This window comes from Lactuca serriola, chromosome 5 (assembly GCF_051521515.1).
Source record: "Lactuca serriola cultivar US96UC23 chromosome 5, Lser_US96UC23_V15, whole genome shotgun sequence".
In the NCBI taxonomy this organism is placed as follows: Eukaryota; Viridiplantae; Streptophyta; class Magnoliopsida; order Asterales; family Asteraceae; genus Lactuca; species Lactuca serriola.
Window position 1 is genome coordinate 50061790 of NC_136412.1, and position 11000 is coordinate 50072789.

The following is an 11000-nucleotide window of genomic DNA, read 5'->3' on the forward strand; positions in this document are numbered from 1 at the left end:
ACAATAACATATATAGCCAGACATATATGGGTGTCGGCCTCCCCTTCGGTCTATTTCAACCGGATATATGCTTAGCATATCTGGGTGCTAGCCTCCCCTTTAGTATATTTCAACCGGATATCGGGGACTATTTCACCCTACCACTACCATATAGAATTATAAAATACTGACACATTGAAATAACAGATAATGGCATACCAGACAATTATCACACATACAATCATCTAACTACAAGCTTCTACTAGTGGGTCGGCATTGTAGCCTTAGACCCACTTCTACTGGAAGGTAACTCACCTCGTAAAGCTGAGTGTCGAATCTCACGAAAAGTAATCTCTAACAGGTGCTCCGATGACTCCCGTCCACCATAATCATAATAACACTCAATCAGAATCTATAACACTACTTAGGGTAAAATGACCATTTTACCCCCTTGGCATAACTTAAACCATTCCTAAGAACCAATTCTAACTTATTAAATCCAATGCACCCATGGCCCATCAAAGCCCCCCTAAGGGCCCACTAATGGCCCAATTTTCAAAATTAGGCCCAACCTTTCAAATGGGCCATTTCATAATTCTAATAAGTCCTTAGCCCAAAATGAAATAATCTCGAGTGGCCCAATATGGCCCAAAGGACCAATACTTCTAATTCCGAATTCCCAGGCCCATAATTATACCCCACAGTGGCCCACGAGGCCCAAAAGGCTAGGCCCAAACATTTAATGTGACAGCCCGAAATTTCCAATCTGAACAAACCATATCAAGCCAATAGAAGTAGAACAGTTACAGTGAGAATTCAGACTTCGAATATAAGTTTGGCAGTTTTCAGGATTTACACTTAAGGAGATATTAGGAGAGTGGATGCACTAGGGTTTTGTGCAACACTGTTATTCCAATACTCTAGGATATTAGAGTTCATTCCGGGAATAAAAATATTTTCTGCCAAAAATCCCAGGACTATATATAGAAAACTGAACCAAATAGTTCATTAGTTACATTTCCAATTAGAGAAAAGCCAAAATTCTCTCTCACAGATCTTCGTGTTTTTATCCCAAATTGTGGGTAACTCTTTCTAGTAGTGTTAGAAATCTTTAAATGTGTTTATAACATAGATTACATAGCTAAATCATTCGATTTAGGAGTTTACTCCCCAAGGTGTTCTTGGGCGGTAAACTCCCGAAACCAAGCCTAGATTGTCCCCCCGTGATATACTACTGCCTTGGACTTGTATAGGAGTGTATTAGGGACATGAAATCAAGCAAGAATCACCCAAGTTTGGGAGTTCACGGCCCAAGAGTATCTTAGGTCGTAAACTCCAAAAAGCATGCTCAAAATGGTGCTTTTAAGGCACCTAAGGCTTAGACTTGATTTTAGACATGTACCCTAAAGTGTTTAAAGCCTAGAAAACATAAGGAATCACAAGTATTAAGGAGTTTACAGCCAAGACAAGTTCTTGGGCCGTAAACCCCTATAAAGGGGTCAAATGACACCCTAACTCCTTCCTTATGCCTAGAACCCAACATAGATCATAACCTTGAAATGTTAGAGACTTGAAAACACCATAAACACCCTCCCAAGGGAGTTTACGGCCGTAAAATCCAAGGGAATATGGTCCCAGGGCCGTAAACTCTTTAAAGGAGTTAATAGGAAGCCCAAACACTTGATTTAGCCTTGAAACAATTCACCACTAGAGTTGTAGTAATTCTAAGCTTCATTTAGTGACCCTAAGGTGAGTTTACGGCCAGGAGTTTACTCCCCTGGGCCGTAAACTCCAAAAAATATGGTCATTAGACCTTAAACTCCCATTAGAGGCCTTGCACTCCTTTGTTGCAACCCATTAGCCTCCTAGCACTTGACCAAAAGTGTTTTCCTCGCATTAAAATGTTTATACTTGTATAATTAGTGTTTTAATCACTAATTATTTATATACATATGTCTTCATATGTAATTAGGATCATTGTGTGTGTCTAAAGTCTTCACTTGACACCAAGCACTTGTCCGATCCTTCCTTACGATAACAGTCCGTTCAATTCCAGTCGCTTACTGCAGGTGAGTTCATACCCCTTAAATAATGTTTTAAACTATTTTTAAATGTTTTATGGGGGGGGGGGGGGATACAAGTAGAATTATGCTAGTTATTATATCAATCACATGTGATTAATAAGTAGAATTATGCTAGTTATTATATCAATCACATGTGATTAATATGCAGCATTCAAATGATTTACTACACATTAGCCGTTTTACCAAACAGTTTCCTTCAAATGATTTTTATAAACATTTTATGTGTTTTAAACTCTTTATTACACTGTACATTTTACTCTGTATATCACATTTCAAACTTATTTACAACTGTGTTTCAAACAAATGTTTCCTTATACCTAAACTGTTTTATCAAACCTATGCCTTCAAACTGTTTTATAGATTGACATCAAGTCGATTTTTTCTGAAGATAATAATTATGATCAAATGTTTTACAAAACTTATTTATGCTTTTATATTATAAATTGCATGCCTCTATATGTATAATTATATAAGAAATGTTTAAAAGACTTAGGAAGGATATCCACCCTATTTCCTTTTCGCGCTTGAGATGTGGTCTGGTGGGATATCGGGTATTCGTCCGAAAGTCGTTTAAATATTAGTTATATATTATGTGACATATATAGTCATAAAAGGTCCTTCCAGTTCATCCCATGCCCTTGGGTAGCAAGGGTATACATCCATGTCCATACGTACTAGTTAGATTACTAGTAAACTACCATTTGGGTAGTTTAGGAAGATACTAGAACTATTACTAGAACGCGATATCATACAATGAGTCAGTTCATTCATGAGTCTATACTTGCTAGATAGAGAGCACATACATTACAGTTAGAACATTTCATTACTATGAGTACATATACAACTATACTAGAGAAGAACATATACAACTATACTAGAGGAGAACATATACAACTATACTAGAAAGAGAACATATACAACGATACTAGAACGATTACATTACTATACTTGCTAGGTAGAGAGCACGTACATTACAGCTAGAACAGTTCATTACATTACATATATATGAATACGTTAATTATTGTGATGTGTATCGGATCATGCCTTAAATGTCATGGCCCGAGTTGTAGCCAGAGTCTCTTGAAGGGAGAGCGTGAGTTTGCAGATAGATCTATACTGGATTGACTATCCTACACCTTGCTGCTAGCTACAGCGGGACCTGCAGGTCTGCGGGTGCCAAACGTCATTCCTTATTACGACCATTCTTATATCGTTGTTACCAGTCAATAGTATGGTACAATTAATCACATGATGCCTTAATATAAATCCGGTTTAAGGTAATTAGTACAACAGTAGTTCTTATTGCGCTACGTTTTAGTACTACATTAATTTTCCCTGTACACATATTTAGTGATCTTTTCACTTAAACTATAAATGTGAAAACTATATTTTTGTTAATAATACTTACACTTGGGAAAATTACACACTTTTACATGACACGAACATTTAGAACAGTTAAGTCTTGGTAGAAGACTACATTGAGAACTGTTAGGTCTTGGTAGAAGACACCCTTATATAATAGTAGGAATCATAGGGATTTCTTGAGTTTTTCAAACATTTACAGTTGTTTTACAAACATTTTCATACTTACAGTTCATATACATTTACAATACTTACAATTCATTTACTTACAAATTCTGACATACAAATTAAGACACTAAAATACTTATGATCTCACCAGCTTTAAAGCTGATACTCGCTTTCAAAATTACTTGTATCCTCAGGTCATCATAGACAGGTACCGATGCAAGGATTAGGGAAGATGGAGTTCGTTGAAGACTCATCTTTCCTTTTGATTTATGCTTTAGTGTTTATCAAAATTTGACAGAACACACTTGTATAATAATTATATTATTAATGCAATGGATGATGTTGTTGCTTGTTTACTACTTTTCATTGTTGTGATACTGTACATGATGTCCTCCGCCCCAGAACGTTTCCGCCGTTCTTGGTTTTGGGGTGTGACAGATTGGTATCAGAGCATTGTTTATAGTGAATTAAGTATATCAACCCATAAAAGATATACTAACTATAAATACATAAGGGATTAAAAATACTCTGACCAAGAGTTTATACTTTAAATAATAAAATATTTAATAAAGTATACGTGCCTGCATTCATACTAAAATCAGTGTCACTAGGACAGTACAAAAGAATTACGATTGTTGGGCAACACAGGTGGGCTTAGAGACATATGGTCAAAACTGGGAAGATATAGCCTGATCACCTATATTATCCGAGGGTTGACTAGCATGTGCCTAAGTTTAATTGTATGGTTGCAACAATGCTAAAATCTTACCAACCCTACCACAATGAGAACAATAGAACATAACATTAAAATTAAAATACTATAGGAGTATTTGGTGTTACTATAAGTACTTTATACTTGAGAACTAAAACGGGATCTTCATTACTAAGTTGATAGTTGCTAAGTGGATACACTAAGGCTATATGTAATTAGGATGTTATAGACTTAGAATCTGTGGAAATTTTACTTCACCCCTATTCTGTGTGAATACGAAGTTAAAGTCACTTATTCGAAGGTCTATCCTGTTTAGATTACATATAACTGTTATGCACTTCACAAATAGCAATGTAACTGATGAAGATTTTCTAAATAATTATCTAGATAGTTCGTCTAATAATTATTTTCTTACCCCCAAATTCTCGCATAGATAACATGGCTGGACTCCATCCCCACGACAACCAGTATCTTCCGAACGAAGTCATAGCTGGTTGGTTTGGAGAAGAACCAAAGAATGATCATCCTATCCCCTTGAATGATCACCATGATGAAAACCTTTCGGACGATGCTAATTCTGAACAAGAGGTTGAGAACCTACCCCAGGCAGCTCTCGTTCCAATTCCTAACCCTCGTCCGACTTTTCATGGCCCGACCCCTGAGTGAGTGGAATGCTTGGAAACATGGAGCCAAGGACAAGATCAGCCCATGCCATTTAATGGCGACCGAAGCTTTTACGACTTGAGCAATGGGGGCTCAGCAGATAGAGTCTTGCCAATCTTGGTCCGCAGAGTGGCCGAAATGAGATTCAAGGCAGGACAGCCCTACATCAGAATTCCGAAGATGTCACCGATACGAGAATACATACCCTCCGCACCATACGTCTAGAAGATGCTCGTGAGAGATCAGAGAGAAACCATGAAATCCTACTTCACGCACTGGCTGAATCACGAGCCGAATTCATAGAGCGCCGAGTACGCCAGAGGGTGTACGAAAGACACCTACTTGATGTAGAACGTCAACTGGCTGAACCGAGAGTTCACCTGAGGGATGACCGTCGTCAGTAGTAGATTCCTTACCTTACCTTCCTTGTTAGAAAGTAATCGTTTTCTGTCTTTGCCCGATGTGGCATTTGCTATGAAATATTCCTGTACCGTAGGTACTATGGTTAGGTCCTTATGCTGTCAGGAACTATCTTCTGTGGATATGATGTAAGACCTTTACAAGGTCATTTTCCTGAATCTTTACGTCGTGAATATCAAAGATATTGACAGCCGGCTAACTTCTGTGTCATTCTTCATTCAAGTACTCTTATCATACTCTCATTGGAGTCTATCTGAAACCTGCTTTAGTCAAGTCATTGGACTATAGCAAGTTAGATCCGGAGACATTTCCAAGCCTCTTTCAGTGGTTGGATCTTGTTATTCTCCAACCCACGATACCTCGGCTTGAACGACAAACGTTTTGAGACCATTCTACGAACTTACTTCTACACATTACTAGGACTGCATCATAGGGATGTAGGTCAAACCTTCGCGAACATACTTCCATTCCGTACTAGGACTGCATCATAAGGATGTAGGTCAAACTTTCGAAAACATAGTCGTACTCTTTACTTGAACAATCTAAGTACATCAAGGGTCAACAGAATCGCTCACAAAACCCTTATCTTTCGTGTTACAGGATCATGTCGTCATCCAGAAGCAATCAATCGAACAGCGAAACCTCCGCTTTTCCTATGGACGCCGCTACCTTTCAAACAGTAGTTACAGCTGCCGTGGTGGCTGCCGTAACCGCGGTCCTTGCGCACCGTAGTGCTATCAGCACAGTCAATGCTGTTGATGGGAATGAAGTTTCCAATCGCGGTATCCATCCAGGAAGTCATCAAACGGTAACGGCCTCAGGCCCGTAAAGCCGAAAATCAAAGAACAAGAAACGAAAGTGTCAAGCCCAGAAAGAACGCAAGAAACCTGAAAACTTTCCATGCAACAACAGCAAGTGGAAACCTCTGCCATCCCCATACCGAGCAGACCATACAAAGGAACACTCCCGAAGTGCGACCGGTGCAACTACCACCATGAGGGAATTTGCCGAGCCTTTCAATGCGATAATTGCAACAAGATGGGGCACATTGCTCGTTTCTGTAGAACTACCTCCACCACTGGAGCAAGCCTAGTTTGCTATAATTGTGGTGATTTTGGGGACTATAAAAGAGATTGCCCGAAGAAGGAAATCAAGGAAAGAACCCGCATCCCCATAAATCCCACTCGACACTTCACTTCTACCACCAATGTAGGTGCTGTCCAGATATGTCACCAATGCGGTGAAATTGGACACTTCAAGAAAGATTGCCTGATAACAAAGAACTCGGGTGCTGATGGGAAGATTCTCAGGATCACAGCTGTAGGAGAGCCTATGCCGGAACCCTCGTTAATGTAACTTAGGCGTGTTGTTGTAACAGAATTATAAACTATCCAGAATTAGTGCAACTAGAGTCTTACCTTTTGCGAGATCCTATCGGTATAGGGATTCTCATGCTGTGTATACTTGTCTTTTGTAGTATATCTTATTCGTAGCAATAGTCTTGTGGTAAATCTAAAGTACTGTAACTCTTTTCATGGTTGCACGGTTGTGTTTTGTCTGTAAACGTCTTATGTTCAAATCTAATGTCTTTAAGTTTCAGTATGATTCCGACATTATCATGAGACTCGATTCAATTTGATCCTCACAAAAACAGCTTCATACGTACATCTCTTTCTTCTAGATCGCTTTTCCAACGAAGCCGTTATATCAGAACACCGAAGTACTCATGCATGGAGTACCTCTTAGTTATTTTCTTTCTGAAGAAATCCCCAAAGTACCACTCGTGCAGTACGTCAAGTTTAATCCAAGGATTCATGCGATTGATCTATCACTGAGGAAGGTATACATAAGAGTGATATATAATCAAGCTTCTACAGGCTTAGAATTGATGATTCCACTTTAACTTCTTTTTCCCCGATGGGATGTGAGCTTAAAGAAGAATCAGTTATTCGACTACCTTTTCAATCTTATTTATATACGACTCGTATACCCGAAGTTGTGATTGTGAAACCATGTATGAATTCTAATATGAACTTCAGGACGGAGAACTGCTTAAGAATACGAGTAATCACATCATCATGTGAACAAACTTAGAACCCAGTACGACTCCCGTAAACGGATCGCCCTATACCTTAAACATCTACGGAGACACAAGAACAGCCCGAACAACTTAATGAACTACACAGAAAGAGAATTAGAAGAGTAGGCTTCTCACCCTGGAGAACCCCAGTCTTATACTCCCAGAGATCGACGGATTGCATCGTATGTGTCTCGGATATCGAGGACTCCGTCAAGATTTTCATTTGAAATCGTTATCTCTGCCTCGCGTAGATGAAATGGTTGGGCAACCACAAGGAAAGAAACTACTTCCAGGAATGGATCTGAGATCCGAATATCACCGGTTCGAGTGTTAGGGAAAGATGTCCGGAAGACTATCTCCTGAACTCGATGCGGACACTTCGAGTCCGTAGTGATACCCTTCGGATAGGACCAATATGCCCATAGTTTTCATGAGCTAAATGAATAGGGTACGTCTTTCTTACTTGGACCAGTTCGTCATTTCTCCATGTAATTACTTACTTATCTACCCTTGTAGTAAGAAGGAACCAATGGAAACATTACCTTCAGAGAAACTTCTCGCGAAGTTCTCTAGGCACGAGTTTTGAAATTGAAGAGTCAAATTTCTATGACACACTGTTGGTAATGTGAGAAATTTTGAGTACTCTTTTAGTTTGTCAAAACTGTTGAGAATTAGTCGACACCAGAGATGCCGACAGTCATTCGCCAAATTCTAGGTCTTACCGACCTATCGTCTTAGTTCATTCAGAACTCCTCGCAAATTACAGAAACCCATACGACTTTGACCCAACAAGGGGTGGCCTTTGACTGGGAAGTTAAACAAGAAAATGAACCTTTGGAATTCCAAGTGAGTGACCAAGTTCTTTAGGAGAACTCACTCTAGGAATGGCTTAATACGCTTCGTATCGCGTGGAAAGCTAAATCCAATATAGTTAGGACCCCCGAGATTCTTATTAGAATCGGTCATGTGCCTCGCACAAACTAGACCTACTCCGCGAACTCAGTAACGTACATCCTACTCTTCGTGTCTCGATTGTGAAACCATACCTTTCCGTTAGGACTCTTGTAAGTCCACTCGTCGAGATCCTCGCCTTCGTATTAGAACCGTAGTGACCCTCGACCGAGAGGTCAAGCGGACGAAGCAGCGCCATCGCCCAATAGTGAAGGTTCGTTGGGATTCCAACCGAGAACCCGATTTCACTTAAGTGTGCTAGAACCAATCGATTAGGAAGTTTCCTTCTCACGACTCGATCATTCGTACATACTTCCTTGCCTAAATTCTAATTTCGGGACGAAATTCCCTTCAACAGGGGGATGATGTGACAGCCCGAAATTTCCATTCTGAACAAACCGTATCAAGGCAATAGAAGTAGAACAGTTACAGTGAGAATTCAGACTTCGAATATAAGTTTGGCAGTTTTCAGGATTTACACTTAAGGAGATATTAGGAGAGTGGATGCACTAGGGTTTTGTGCAACATTGTTATTCCAATACTCTAGGATATTAGAGTTCATTTCGGGAATAAAAATATTTTCTGCCAAAAATCCCAGGACTATATATAGAAAACTGAACCAAATAGTTCATTAGTTACATTTCCAATTAGAGAAAAGCCAAAATTCTCTCTCACAGATCTTCGGGTTTTTATCCCAAATTGTGGGTAACTCTTTCTAGTAGTGTTAAAAAGCTTTAAATGTGTTTATAACATAGATTACATAGCTAAATCATTCGATTTAGGAGTTTACTCGCCAAGGTGTTCTTGGGCGGTAAACTCCCGAAACCAAGCCTAGATTGTCCCCCGTGATATACTACTGCCTTGGACTTGTATAGGAGTGTATTAGGGACATGAAATCAAGCAAGAATCACCCAAGTTTGGGAGTTCACAGCCCAAGAGTATCTTAGGCCGTAAACTCCAAAAAGCATGCTCAAAATGGTGCTTTTAAGGCACCTAAGGCTTAGACTTGATTTTAGACATGTACCCTAAAGTGTTTAAAGCCTAGAAAACATAAGGAATCACAAGTATTAAGGAGTTTACGGCCAATACAAGTTCTTGGGCCGTAAACCCCTATAAAGGGGTCAAATGACACCCTAGCTCCTTCCTTATGCCTAGAACCCAACATAGATCATAACCTTGAAATGTTAGAGACTTGAAAACACCATAAACACCCTCCCAAGGGAGTTTACGACCGTAAAATCCAAGGGAATATGGTCCCAGGGCCGTAAACTCTTTAAAGGAGTTAATAGGAAGCCCAAACACTTGATTTAGCCTTGAAACAATTCACCACTAGAGTTGTAGTAATTCTAAGCTTCATTTAGTGACCCTAAGGAGAGTTTACGGCCAGGAGTTTACTCCCCTGGGCCGTAAACTCCAAAACATATGGTCATTAGACCTTAAACTCCCATTAGAGGCCTTACACTCCTTTGTTGCAACCCATTAGCCTCCTAGCACTTGACCAAAAGTGTTTTCCTCGCGTTAAAATGTTTATACTTGTATAATTAGTGTTTTAATCACTAATTATTTATATACATAGGTCTTCATATGTAATTAGGATCATTGTGTGTGTCTAAAGTCTTCACTTGACACCAAGCACTTGTTCGATCCTTCCTTACGATAACAGTCCGTTCAATTCCAGTCACATACTGCAGGTGAGTTCATACCCCTTAAATAATGTTTTAAACTATTTTTAAATGTTTTATGGGGGGGGGGATACAAGTAGAATTATGCTAGTTATTATATCAATCACATGTGATTAATAAGTAGAATTATGCTAGTTATTATATCAATCACATGTGATTAATATGCAGCATTCAAATGATTTACTACACATTAGCCGTTTTACCAAACACTTTCCTTCAAATGATTTTTATAAACATTTTATATGTTTTAAACTCTTTATTACACTGTACATTTTACTCTGTATATCACATTTCAAACTTATTTACAACTGTGTTTCAAACAAATGTTTCCTTATACCTAAACTGTTTTATCAAACCTATGCCTTCAAACTGTTTTATAGATTGACATCAAGTCGATTTTTTCTGAAGATAATAATTATGATCAAATGTTTTACAAAACTTATTTATGCTTTTATATTATAAATTGCATGCCTCTATATGTATAATTATATAAGAAATGTTTAAAAGACTTAGGAAGGCTATCCACCCTATTTCCTTTTCGCGCTTGAGATGTGGTCTGGTGGGATATCGGGTATTCGTCCGAAAGTCGTTTAAATATTAGTTATATATCATGTGACATATATAGTCATAAAAGGTCCTTCCAGTTCATCCCATGCCCTTGGGTAGCAAGGGTATACATCCATGTCCATACGTACTAGTTAGATTACTAGTAAACTACCATTTGGGTAGTTTAGGAAGATACTAGAACTATTACTAGAACGCGATATCATACAATGAGTCAGTTCATTCATGAGTCTATACTTGCTAGATAGAGAGCACATACATTACAGTTAGAACATTTCATTACTACGAGTACATATACAACTATACTAGAGAAGAACATATACAACTATACTAGA